Raw genomic sequence first — 13,392 nt, 5'->3', positions numbered from 1 at the left:
AGTACTATCACAGCAGTCCAGCACTTTGTTCTGTATGACTCCAAATATATGAAGCTGAAGTGTGCAAGATCTGTCATATGGCCCAAAACAACTCTGAAAGCATGCAGTTCAGTGGTAACTGTTCTTTAGATGTGGCTATGTAATATTTTTAACAGCATGATCCCCAAACCAAGTGAGCTGCGCTGTTCCAAATTTCAATAAAGAATGATAGTGCTGAATGTAACAACAAAGACAGCATTGTGTAAGGGGAACACATGAAAAAATGTCAATCTTAGACTTCACAGGAATTAGAACATACAATCCCATTTCAACAGACAAGATATTTCAAACCACTTGCAGCAGTACATGTAACACCAAGTTAATGTATTTAAATACAACAAAACTGAAACCTACTAAATGGTTCTCTGATGTGTAACTGGGGCAAGAAGCAACTCAGGTAACTGTAAGCATATTACTTCAATCACAGGTACAGTTTTGAACAGGACTTAAGAGATGAACAGAATGCCAGACGCAAACTGAACTGTCAGTCTAAGTCAGTGTGCAACAACAGCTTTCCTGGAAGATTATGAAAAAACCTGATATGGTGCCACAAAGAAAATTACTCGTTTGGATGAAGAAAAGAGGGATTATAAGAACAGTAAAGAATTCACTACAGGGCAGACAAGTAATTTCAAGAACAGAGATTAGTAGCCTAGTTCAAATGGCATTTGAGGACCTTGATTCCTGATTCAGCTTGACTGAAGAATACTCGCCCTTTTCATTAATGAAGTAGGCACAGAAGGCAAAATTTTTTTTAAAAATTGCTGATAAACATAAATCGTCAGTTCAGCTGAATGTTGTTTTTACACAGGAAGATTTGGATCATGTGAAGAACTGAAGTAACAGAAATGGAATGAAGTACAACAGCATGAAATTGGGAAAGTCATGCATATTGGTAACTCTGAGAAACTTCTGCTTCATACAGACTGGAAGCTCACACATAAGAGATAGCTATGTCCAAGGACACCAAGTGATTACAGAACATCAGATATATCCACGGGATGTGGCTGGGAGAAAGACACAAACACAACTCTAGTTAGGGAAATTTCCCAGGGAAAACAGTAAGGCATGAATAGCACAGAGACAATTTGATTGATACATTCAACATTCATTTCAAAGGATGCTATCTCAAGGAAAGAAAGACATTTGGAAATAAAAAGAAAATAATACAATTAAGACAGTTAAAATTGATGGGTAAATAACTACACTCGGACAATATAACAGGAATAAACACAATGAAAGACAAGTATTCAATCTTAAGAAAATTACTGGTTCAACAACTAGGTATGGATTAGCCATTAAAATTCACTTAGATCAGAAATTACAAGACAATTCCTAACCACTGGTTAGAAGGTTGGGCAGATTTTCAGATTAAATAGAGTCCAAAAACTTAATTAGTCTTTCGTTTACAAAGGCCACCATCTCATGTAGCTACAGGTGTCAGGATAGCAATAGACTGATCTGGGACTACATTTCATTACTCTTAATACAAAAAAAGAACTACAGTTAGCTTTAGTTTATCCAAAGTCAAACAGTCAAATTTAACCAAGAAGAAAGTCAAATTTAACCAAGAAGAAAGTTTCTGTACTGTGCAATTCTGTCAAATACTTGTACAAACCTACTTTTAAAATGTGTTTTTATTATTCTATTGCAAGGCATGCTTACACAAATTGTAGAAAAGTGTCACAATGAAACACTCGAACAACCTATGCTTGAGTGCTGTCAAACACGTTAAATTAAACAAGCAAGGTAAATCCACCCCCAAAATCTGTCAAGAAATCCTACAGCTGATGGAGAAGACTGCTGGCTATTGCAAGCCAGCTGGCTACATTGGCTAACAACAAAAACAACTTCACATAAGGCCCTATTTGCTTAGGCACTAATCTGTTCAAACTCACAGAAATAATTCCCCCGAACTGTGGATTGTGTAAGAATTATTTAAAACTATTCCTGATTGCATAAATTTAAAAGCCAAGAGACTGTAAATTGTACAAAAGTCTTTTCTCCTAGAAACTCAGGTGAAATCTGAAATGCTAAATGAAGCACATTTGTGTGTATTATAGACTTCTTAAAAGACTGAAAATTTAAATCTTAGTTCTCTCTGTAGTACATATACAAGCACGTGTTTAGAACACATGTACTGCAACACATTTCTTCATTCAAAAAACACAAGACCCTAACAACGGGTTTTTTGCAGCAGAGGAGCTCACAGTCTTAGAAAAGGACTTCTTATTTCTTACAAGTGGGAAAACCCACCAAAATCCACCTTGGACAGTCAAACAGGTATCTCCTGAAAGGAAGATTTCCTACTGCTGACAAATACCAAACGTGTACATCACGGTAGAATTTAGAAGCCAAAGTACTAAATTATGATATATCTCTCTGTTTCACAAATAAAGCTGTTAACTGTGAAGAAATTAAAGTGCAGCTGCTTTCTACCATGACCAGCAAATCAGGTAATTAGGGCCACCACTCACTGGACTCCTGAATGCCCATCATACAGTTACTCTCCCATACCAATTAACTAACTGCTACAAAGTTTCTTCATTGAAATTAACTGCAATGACATTCAGCAAAATTGTTTTCCCCCTGCTATCAGGTATCCAGACATATCCGAATGTGTTACAAACATGACACATTCTCTTATTTGAACATATTCAGAGCAAATTTCACTGCACAATTTTTCATTACTTTGATCCATTTCCCTCTTTTCTCAACTCCTGCACTTTGGTGATTAGCTGGCTAAGAGCTTCTGCCCTTAAGACAATTAGCAAATGGACACCCGTGCTCTTTCTACAAGAAATGACATCAACTTCTGCTATTCTACCCAGAAGCTATCCTTCTCGTATGTTTTTATAATCTATTTATCATTTTTCCTAGTTCCTTACTGTCATACCAGTCAATGTGAACAAGGAGAAAAGTCTCCACATGTAATGCATTCCATCTCTAAATGTAGTAACTCCAAATGGGGATTCATAACTTAAACCTTTTCAGATCTCATTCATAAGAAACATACTTTCGTTCACAAAACATAAGCAGCAAGGGGAAGAAAATCAACAAAACTGTTAGAAATTTTACATATCGCTATTAAAAATATTATGGTCGTACTGTACTGCCTTATCACACATTTTGGCTCTGAGTTTCAGTAATTTGACACAAATAATATACATGGGCTGAGGAAAGGAAAAAGCTGGGCCTCGATCCTGAGCATACGTTTGCTCACATTTTTAGAAGTGGAAAAAGGACCTTTAAATAAGTGTGCTAGTGTCTTCAAAATTACAAATGCTTTCATAAAAAGGGTTTCTAATGTGCAACATCCCTTTCAGCACTATAAAGAAAAATGGATGTTTTCACAATCTTACAGTATTTTTTTCATAATTTAAGGACAGTTATTCATTAATCTGTAAAAAAAAAAAAAAATCCCCAGATCAAAAAACTGACAGGGTAAGCATTTCTTTTACTTAGCTCCCACGATCTTGGCCTGCTTCTGCTACACCTATAACCTCTGCTCAACTTAGAAGAAGAAATTCACAACTTCTTCATGTCTCCGAAGTGAAGGTGATTATGCAAATTACGGAACTGACGAAGAAGAGTTCTCCAGAAGCTGGTGTTTTGTTCGGCGCTTAAAGAGCACATTTCACGATGCCTAAGGAGAGCAGCCTGTATTTCTGGTGACTGACTTCAACCCGTAAGAAGGCAGGGGGGACACAGCGTGCTTTTCCCCATGTCAGTGCCATCGGTGCGTCCCAGCAGAGGAGCGAGAGACGGGAGGGAAGCTCGGCACCTCCTGCCATCCCCTCCATCCCCGCCATTCCCAACCATTCCCCGACATCCCCTGCCATTCCCAGCCATGCCGCCCGCAGCCCCCGCTCCCGGCGCGCTTCCCTCCGCCCGCACGAGGGAGGTGTACGCTCATCTCCCACTGGCGGCCGTCGCTGAAGCCGCCTCGCTCACGTACAACGTTTAGAAAATGCGGCTGCTGTTTAAAAGACACGCCACTTGAATTTCAGTTTTTGGTACAAAGGAGAAAACAGCAGCAACCAAGCCGAGACAACTCAATACTGCGTTTGGGGCTTAGCTGTTTTTAAAGAGAAAAAACCCGAGACTAAAAGCTGCTTGTCTCCCTCCTGCGCTCGGCCCCGGCAGCCCTAACTCTTGTTTTGTAGGTAGTGCGATTTTTCCAAGCGCGCTGGCCAGCCGCCAGCCCCATAGAGCGGGCGGGAGGCGCTCCCCCCGCGGCCCCTCCCGGCAGCCCAAGGCGCCCGGCCTGACATGCTTTTCAAGGCGTGCTAGACTGCAGCGCAGACTTTCTGGCTCCACTTCCATTGTTTGCACGGCTGCTTTGCTCCTTATCCAGAGCCTGGATTAGCATAAGAATACTGTCTTCCCCCTCTACAGCCAGCTCCCCTCTAGAAGACCTCCACCCCGTAAGAATAAACATAGAGTTGGGTTTCTTTTTTGGGGGGTTTTCTTTTTAAATCCTCTTTTCCTATTCAGGACTCGGACTAACCAATAAAATAAATAAAACGCTAAACAAGCGAGGCTGACAAGGCTCAGAAAGGCCCGATTGCATAGATTAGTAATTACCAAGGTCAAAAGTGTCAACCTGATAATGCACAGAGCCCTCACTCCTCACACTCACATTGTAGACATGAAAGTTATTAATGGATAAGCTTTCCATACAGAGCTGAAAATAAATAAATTTAGGAAGGAGCAACAGAAAGGAACTTTTAAATCCCTCTTCCTTTTAATTTACCCCTGGAAGACAGCATTTCAAATTACTGAGAACAGACAGGAAACATTACTTATGAAGACAACCCTCAGCCAAAAATACAAACAAACCCCTCCGAACTGCAAGTGCTGATGCCTTACGCAGGGGAATCCGCCTGCTTACACATCTGCAAACCCTTTCCCTCTGGTATGTGACAAAGGGACTATGGTGTCCCTTTTAGAGCAAGTGACATGTGATCTAGCATTAAAAAAGGCCGACAGAGGAGCATTTCACAAGAAGCGAACAGTTTGCCCTCACAATGCTTCAAACTATCAACATGGACATATTTTTTTGTTCTGCTTCTCAGAAAGTAACAGCTGTCCAAGTGAATTCATATGTTGTTTCTTGAACAAGATAAAAACACACTTGTAAATATTACTTCATAAGCACAAGCAACACGATTTTTAAATAATCGAATTCAGCACTCCCCCGTGCAATGGGTGAGAGATGAGCTTTCTTTGACAGTATTTGCTCGACACATACAAACAGCAGAGACAAGACATGCAAGTTCAACATCATGAAGATTTGCTAATACAAAACGCTGCTTGGCAAGGTAAGCCCTAATCCTCATTTTCCTCTCCTGCTTGCCATGCCCACGGAGGCACTGTACTCTGCTGAGAGGAGAAACTCCTGTCTAGCTGTTCCCACAAATCTCTGTAAATTACACACAGATATCCTCAAAGGAGTGGTCTCCATCAGACTTCCAAAGAGGCATTTTAATAGCTGGATGGGACAAATAAATGAAATTGTAGGTGCTGCTCCTTTACACTCCTCTAAATGACTGCTGGAGCAGCAGGAAGTTATTTTTTGAGTGTTATTACTACAGAAACAAAATTTTAGATAAATGTCATTTGCAAATTATATTTACCTATTAAGTTTGTTCTTTGTGTTAGTTATATTACCCTTATAACTAAAAAATTGCAACCTTTCTTATTCTTTTGAATTTTAATGAATAGTTGACTAACTTTTGTCATCTGTGAGCCTTCACCTCACCCTAGAAACTTATGCTGGGGATGTTTTTATGGGATTACAAACTCCAGGCAGAGAACATGAGGAGGTTACTACCTTCACAGCAAGGGCAAAATAAGTGAGCAAGTATTATCGGTGGCAAGATTAGAATAGCCTAAACTAGAATCATTCATTATCTTACATAGAACCTACAAAGTTCAGATATTCTCAGTATCAAAGTGATAAACGCTTATGTGTAAAGCATGACATGCTCACCTACAGAGTTACCTCACAGATAGTGGATATACTAAACTAGATTGCTATATTAAGAAAGTGCTTACACAGGACAAATAATGTAAAATTAATTATATGCTGCATTCAGCATCTATTTTCATCTGCAACGTTTAATTTCAACGTGACATAAGTAAGAAAGTATTATTGCTCTGGGAAAAATTTTCAAGACTAAATGTATGTGTGTCTGAGCACTATCTTACTCTGTTACTGTTCTGCAAGTCTTGCTGAGATAAAAACAGATTTTAATGCAAACTTAAACTCTAAGTGCACTGTAGGTCCGCTTGGTTAAATAACTACAGAAACAACATGGCATGCACATGCACACAAATACTCCTCTTAAGTTTGAACAATGTACTTTCATCAAATATAGTTTCAAAGACATTTCCAAACACAGTAATCTTTCAATAGGTAGACAAAAAACAGAGTTCAAAGGTAATGTTTACTTCAACAGTTATAATCCTCTATTTCCCTGCACTGAAGTGCTAAAGCAGGACTGTTAATTTTTTTTCACACAAAATTCAAAAGCAAACAAGAGCTTTCTGGTCATGAGATTAATGAGATTAAAAATCTCCCACTGTAATCAACCAACTACACCAGTTCTTTTCTTGGTGAAAACTATAAACACACTGTGAAAATTTTTCAACATCTGTTGTACAGCAGAACTCAGGACAGCAGGACAGCAACATACAGGGCAGATGCTTGGTTCTGTTTTAGATTAAGCGAAGTTCACATTCAACTAATAAAATCTGTAATTTTTTTTTTCACTCAATCTTTGCTCTTCTCTCCATATTTTAAGAAAGCAACTGGACTAAGACCTAAAGCAACTAAGAAGGTACAGAGATTATGTGATATATTCCTTCTATGAACTTCACTTCGTTTCACCTACTTTTCTCTTTGACCATCATAGCGTACAACTTAAACTGCTCGTACTCAATATTACAGGGATGGCTTGGACAGAATTTTTTATTGCAAACACTTCCCCCAGTCTCCCATAATCCTTAAACTTGAAGGTATCTCCTCTTACGTCTCAACAGTTCCTTCAGCTGAAAAATCTTAAGACCATGTTCCTCTTAAGTCATCTCTGCATTAACTTTGGCAAATCAATTATTCCCTGGTCATTCAAGTTCACATTCTTGAAACTGTCTCGTTCTGCCTTTTATGTTACTTCTGTCAAGGCCGTTATTCCATCTAGGGGTGATTTATTCCTTCCACATATCCACTATCAAAACCTTTCTTTCAGGATTCTTTAGCTTACATGAATCACCTCTAGTAAGATGGAATTAAGGCTGATTCAAATTAAATCTGTGAAGGAAAAATTGAGGTTACAGGAAAACCACAGATTCCATAACAGGAATCAATTTTTGTTGCTAGTTGAAGAGAATACAGAATTATTTCTGGCAGAGAGCAAGGGGACAAAAAAAGCCACCATTATTGAACCTTCTCTATCAAGCACTATATACTATCTTGTAATCCTCCACCACATCCTAAGTATTTTTCCATTTCCCCTTTTTCTTTTGAGATTTTTCACACATTTAAGAACCATACAGAAACCAAACCATTTGAAAGACTGCAGTAATTTATTGGGTCTGTGTGACCAGGTTTTGGTGGTGGGAGGCTAAAGGGGTGGCTTCTGTGAGAAGCTGCCAGAAGTTTGTCCAGGCAATGCCAGCTGGCTCCAGGATGGACCTACTGCTGACCAAGGCTGAGTCCATCAGGAATGATAATAATGCCTCTGAGATAACATATTCAAGAATGCACAAAAGTTATTGCACAGATGTTCCTGTGGCCACGGAAGAGAGGAGTGAGAATATGTGAAAGAAACACTGCAGACACCAAGGTCAGTGCAGGAGGCAGGAGGAGGGGCAGGAGGTGCTCCAGGCACCGGGGAAGATTCCCCTGCAGCCCGTGGTGCAGCCATGGTGAGGAGGCAGCTGTGCCCCTGCAGCCCACAGAAGACCACGGGGATGCAGAGATGCACCTGCAGCCCGAGGAGGAGCCCACGCCACAGCAGATGGATGCCTGAGAGGAGTTTGTGAACCCACGGGAGAACTGTGCTGGAGAGGGTCCTGGCAGGGACCTCCACACTGCGTTTCCTGGCAGGATTTGTGACCGCTTGGGGGAGTCCCATCAGAGCAGCTGTGCCTGAAGGACTGTGTCCCAGAGGAGAGTGACCCACGCTGCAGCAGTCTGTGGAGCAGGGATGAACTCTCCTCCCTAAGCAGCAGCAGGAACATGTGATGACTGACCACAAGCCCCATTCCCCATTTCCCTTCACAGCTGGAGAGGGGAGGTAGGGCCCAAGGAAGAGGGAGGAGTGGGAATAAGGTGTTTTTAAGATTTCTACTTCTTGCCCTGCTGAAATTTTGTTAGTAAGACATTCAATTAATATTCCCAAACTGAGTCTGTTTTTCCTGTGATGGTAATCAGTAAGTGACCTCTCCTGGTCTTTATCTCAATCCATGGAGAGGGGGGTGATAAAGTGGCTTTGGTGGGTGCCTGTGCAAATTTTAAAGACCAATAAAGCAAACTTTTTTTCCCATTCCCCACTTAAAAAGTCTTATTAATTCAGAGATTGGTGGTATCACCAAACATGAAATCTACTGAGGGGAGGGGAAACTGAATAGATTGCAAGTGTACATTTGCAAATTCCAAAACAACTCAGAGTGCATGGAACTTCAAGACACCTGTATAAATATCTCTCTTCTCATACACTGCCATCTCAAAGACTTCAGGGACTCTCCTCTGCACAGGCAGACCCCTTATCACTTCACTTTCATCCCCCTGAAAGTCTAGGACTGAACTGTTCCTTAAAACAACTTCCATATGCGTTACCTGCCAACTGAAACAAATAATTGTTTTTCAAACACCAGCAACTTGAATGAGCATGTTTGAACGAGAACAGGAATTCCAGATCTTAGAACAACAAAATGTGTTTGAAGCACAGTGAAGTGTAGCCATTTGGGAAACCCTCTGCACATCTACACCATGGAAATTCTCCTAACAGATGTGACTACTGACCCCTCTACCATTACTCTAAACAGATTCAGATTTTTACTCAAGATATTCTGAAATTCCCATATTGTGCTGTAAACTCAGAACATACATATTTTAAGGACACGATAAAAATATCCTTTCTTTACATAGACTTGTCTGTGGCACACTTTTTTTTAAAGGATGGTACATATATCTGGTTTAGAAATAAGATTAGAATGTTTCTATCACAGTGTCTTTGTAAACATTAAAGATATTATAAAATGACCCTTATCTAAATCGGTCTTAGATTTTGGCAAGCTAACAAGTAGCTGCTTATTATTTTAATATTTAGTATTTTAAAATACATTTGAAGCCAACCCCTAGATTTATTTTAACTAAATTCTGTATCAACTGCAACACTTTAGAAACACTTCACCTAACATTTCATGAAACTTGCTGTACCTTCACAACCTTGGAACCTCAGGAGAAGGACATTCTTGACTTTTCAACCTCGTTTAGAGGGACCTACTCCATAAATGACTACTTAGGACTGCTTCAAAATAGTACCATCAGAAAGAAACATTTATCTGCTTTGTTTTGGCTCAAGGGAAAAAAAAGGGAAAGAAAACAATTATTGAAAGCAAAATTAATCCCTGTATTAAATTTTGGTTGAAAGCCACATTTTACCATTCCTAATCTAAACACTAAATAGAAAGTATGCAAAAAAAGTCAATCTGGCATGTTTCTAATGACATATCCATGTTACAATAATCTGGTTGCAAAACACATTCCCATCAATACAAACATCTTCAGACTGTACTGCAAATGCATTCCTTGTATGCTTTTCTCACTCTAAGATCTTAAATTGTTCTCTATCCTACCCCATAAAATTCCCATCCTCAGATACAGAAATAAAATACAAAATTTAGCTTCCTTTTACTACACAGGAACTTGTCTAGATTTCTTTGAAATCTTGTTGCCTGCAACACTTTCAACAGGAGCTCCTGAGCCAAACAGAGCCAACCTAAAAATGAAGGGATTCTCAGAGCTTCATCTGACCTTGCTGAGCCTGACAGTCTTGACCTAGCAATAGGAAGGCTCTTGTTTTGTGTGCTCTGAGATCAAGATGATGAGACTTACTGGAACAAGCTGGGATGAGCCAGGGGCAACGGGAGTAAAGAAAGTCCTGTTAGGAGGGCACTGCAGAACAGAGCAGCTCCAGAGTGGAACCACTGGCACTTCCTGTTTTGAATCAACTGATTCACAAGATGACACGGATGTCTGGTTCCTCCACTCCTGGAAAATGCTTTGAGCACACTGACCTGTATTTCCCATTTGTGGTCTGAGCCTCAAGTGGCTCAGCCTGTTTGTTATGGAATTAACTCCTAGCAAATAGTTTGCCACCAAGGAAATTCAATGGCAGCTAACCCAACCTTACAAAATAATTGTTTCCTAACAGAACACAGAGGATCTTGGGCAGTCTCGATGATTAATAAGAAAATCATTGCAGGAATACCATCTCATCACTGGCACCCTTCATTCTCAAGCAGCTGGTATGTGTTTCGGGCTACTAAATGAATGAGCTCCATCACATGAAAGATGCTCCTACCACTACTGGTTTGGGGGACACAGAAAGATGACAACTCTATGGATAGTAGAAGCTGAAAAGTAGGAAGTTATTCCCAAACTGTCAACTAAAGTTATTGGTTCAGCAGTTGTACGTTAGAGATCTTTCATGTCCTTCTAACTCGTGCCTTTGCTGCAGGCAAGTCAAACTAAGGGAGTATTTGACATTTTAATGGGTAGTGCTGGAAAGTCATCTGAGTCCAGTTTTCAACATCACAAAGAAAATAATCATACAACCAAAATCTTTCTATTAGAGACAATACTATATGCAACACCATTTGCAGAAGGGAATTGAACACACATAACCCTACTGATTACATGTAATATACTTATCTGAATTTCTCCATCTGTATTGCACTAGAAATACAGAAATTCATGGGTGTAATTAAAATAAACCTATTTACCCTACTAAGTAAGAGGTAAGAAAATTTTACACTGCCTCACAAAATAAAGTAGAATTAGCAAAAGTACAGTGAAGGATTGTATTGCAGAGATTCCATAATAAAGAAAGATAGTTTATTTTATCTTGAGAACTGTCAGACATTTGATACTCTTCACTGAACCCTAAAATGGAAGAGACAACCAAAGAAATTGAATCCAAATTTCTCTCTGTAAACCAATCAGGAATTAACAAATAAACAATCAGGCAGCAATTTTAGATGCAAACAAAAGACACCTTCTGTATATAACAAGCATTTAAAACTAAAACACTCACTTCCACAGTTTTTTGTAGGTGTCCAAACTCATAAATGGGCTCAAAGACATACCTGAAAGCAGGTCAGGCAATGAAATACAATACTGCTGATCTCTCACTCAGGAAGCACATAAAATGTCTGATCAACACCTGGGCAATGTACCCTGCTCACATCTGGTATTTATAGTATTTCCCTCTTTTGGCATTCATGATCACTTTTTTCTTTTCTCTGTGTCCTTTTGCTATTGAAGTTCAGGTATAAAAGATATGAAAACAAGAGGCAGTACATAGGAGCAGGAATAATTAGCACAAGGACTTGCTTTTATTTGGTTCTGATAAGCTCTCCTCTTCTTGCCATTAGTGTGCTTGCTGACTTAGAAGCCTGTAATCAGTAGTAAAAAGAGAACCAACTGTGTGAAGGTAGAGAAATTTTATGGCGGAGTGATGTTTCTATTTTATTTTTTCCCAGATCCGCTATTTACATCCAGGGAAAGCACAAAACAACCTCCCTCCCTCAACTGCTTCTAATACTACTAATCTTTAAAAAGACAGTGGACTAGAAGGCAGAAAAAGTAACCTGTGAAGGTGGTTGGGGGTGTGTATTTTATGTTTCCCTTTTTAAAACAGTATTGCATCCAGCATTTTCAACCCAACTACTTATGCTCATTCCCTGCTACTTGACGCTGTGTAAAGCTTTTACCCAATCACATCAGCAAAATAACAGACTAAACTAATAATCAACTAAATCATTAGTAGTATTTGTGATTAAGCAGATTCTACCAAATAAAATTTGCCTGACACCATTACTCTTTTCCAACGTGCCTTTGTACAACAGATGTCTCTGTAGTTGATGCTGATATGTCTTTTTTCATAATTGAGACATGGACAGAGATTAGATGAAACAGCTGCTTTATTATGGTATTAAAGATGGTTACTAGCATAAAAAAAGGTGGCTCTGAAATTTTTTCTAAGATATGGTGGCTGCTTATCATATGCTTTTTATCCCTGAAATCCTTGAAATAAAATTTTGCATGCATTAACCTTACCTCTGAATTTGGAAACAGAATGAAACTGTATTGTACTTCAAGCTTCCTCCAAACTGTTTTCATCTGTACTTCCACTTCATTAGTTCGAAGGTGGTATTATGGAAATGCATATTTCTATTGATCTGCAAAACACAAAGAGGATTTGATTAAAGAGACAGCTGAAGAAACTGTGCCGATGGTTTATGGTCTAGAATGTGAACTGCACATTGCAGATACTTGTATCTGGAATTACAGAAGCCATCTCCTATGATGAGTGATCCCAGCTAGAAACTTCTTAAGTCATGCATATCCAACAGCTGCACAGTTGCAGTATATTCGTAAGACACTGACACAAAAAATAAATTTCAAATAATTTTATTGTTATCAGTAATTGCTTACATTAAAAATGAACCAACAAAAATATTAATGTGCTTTAGTTTAAACACATTTGTCTTAGTTGAATGGTGTTAAAAATCTCTGTAGAGAGTCTTCCTATAAAAATAAGCCATTCCCATCTCTCCTCATAACTCTTGGATTCTCCTGGTCTATACCAGCCAGATTTGCAAGCCTCCAGACACCAGGTTTCCAAACTTTTTCTTAAAAAAAAAAAAAAAAAAAAGCCTCAGCAGACAGAGAATCACAGAATCAACAAGGTTGGAAAACACATTTGAGACAATCAAGTCCAACCCATGACCTGACACCACCTTGTCAACTAGACCATGGCACTGAGTGCCACATCCAGTCTCTTCTAGAACACCTCCAGGCATGGTGACTCCACCTCTATGGGCAGCACATTCCAGTGCCCAGTCTGTGAAGAACTTCTTCCTGAAGTCCAAAGAAAGGACACATTGTTGGTGACACCACTGGAAAAAACAAGCCATGTACATAAATTCCATCTTTATTATAAACATCAGAGAATCTGTAAGACTGCAGCTCCACACCAAAAATCCACTGGTGTCACACCACTAGTTCTAGTACACCAGAAACTGCAATATACGGAGAAATAATAAGTTCCTTGTAGC

At 39.3% G+C, this 13,392-nt stretch overlaps 1 protein-coding gene across 1 annotated transcript in view; it reads right to left on the bottom strand.

Annotated features, from left to right (window-relative positions):
- The window catches only part of BMPR1A (bone morphogenetic protein receptor type 1A), a 70,211-nt gene that overhangs the window by 20,518 nt on the left and 36,301 nt on the right, over positions 1-13,392 (bottom strand). The window contains exon 2 of the mRNA XM_014877970.2: positions 12,392-12,513. The gene's annotated coding sequence lies outside the window, so the exon portion shown is untranslated. The remainder of the gene's footprint in view (positions 1-12,391; positions 12,514-13,392) is intronic.

This window comes from Sturnus vulgaris, chromosome 8 (genome assembly GCF_052056855.1).
Source record: "Sturnus vulgaris isolate bStuVul1 chromosome 8, bStuVul1.hap1, whole genome shotgun sequence".
NCBI classification, from domain to species: Eukaryota; Metazoa; Chordata; class Aves; order Passeriformes; family Sturnidae; genus Sturnus; species Sturnus vulgaris.
Note: the sequence above shows the minus strand (reverse complement) of the source record. Positions and strands in the feature narration are given on the sequence as shown.